The sequence below is a fragment of the Octopus bimaculoides genome, chromosome 4, assembly GCF_001194135.2.
Source record: "Octopus bimaculoides isolate UCB-OBI-ISO-001 chromosome 4, ASM119413v2, whole genome shotgun sequence".
Classification (NCBI taxonomy): domain Eukaryota; kingdom Metazoa; phylum Mollusca; class Cephalopoda; order Octopoda; family Octopodidae; genus Octopus; species Octopus bimaculoides.
Window position 1 is genome coordinate 76,765,557 of NC_068984.1, and position 892 is coordinate 76,766,448.

Genomic DNA, 892 nt, shown 5'->3' on the forward strand with positions numbered 1-892 from the left:
TATGTATCTCTTCTATTTTTTTATCGTTACAAATCGTCCACTGAAGAGGGAGCCGGTTTCCAACAAGGATACAAGGCTCCGTCTTTGAGATGTAGTTAACGCAGACAAATTCACATTTGAAACTTGAGAAAAGGCTTGTATATTTTTACTGTTCCACTCACAGTTTGGACTTGTAATGTACGAATTAGCCGGTCGATTTCCCTTTCTGAAAATCCCAGTTTATCCAGATTCTCCTTTAAGAATTTACTAACAAAACCTAGTGCTCCAATTATTATTGATATGAATATGAATTCTTATTCTGGATATAAAAACTGGAGTTTTCGAAGCAGTTGTCCATAGATATCTTCTTTTTCTTTGATTTTCAAAGAGATATTTATATCTGCAGGGCAGCTGACTTCTGTGATGGTACATAGCTTTGCCCCTCGGTCCCAAACAACAATATTCGACCTGTTATGTTTACATTTCACGGAAGTTTTGATGGGAATATTCCACCAGTTTTCCTTGAGTTGGCGTTTATGAGTGTATTCCATAGCAGAGGGATTTTCTAAGTTTATTTCAGGACAGTCTTTTTTGCGGATGGCATTGTAAATTGTTTTAGCAACAACATCGTGCTGATTACGGCTGATCTTACAAATCAGTTTGCACTAGTATAGTATTAAACTGGATACAAGACAACAGCATGGATATGTAATAACGTGTTCGTCAGAGCAAGCAGGTATGAAAAAATATGACGACTATTTGAAATACCCACTTCATTGACAAATGTACCAGTTCATATTTTTCTCATTTATGGATTCATAAACTGTATGTGCGTGTGAGTGTGTGTGTATGTGTGTGTGTGTGTGTGTGTGTGTGTGTGTGTGTGTGTGTGTGTGTGTGTGTGTGTGTGTGT

The 892-nt window shown here is 37.2% G+C and overlaps 1 protein-coding gene across 1 annotated transcript in view; it reads right to left on the reverse strand.

The window, feature by feature from the left end:
* Window positions 1-892, reverse strand: part of LOC106872857 (uncharacterized) — a 158,253-nt gene that overhangs the window by 156,094 nt on the left and 1,267 nt on the right. The gene's annotated exons all lie outside the window — the stretch shown is intronic.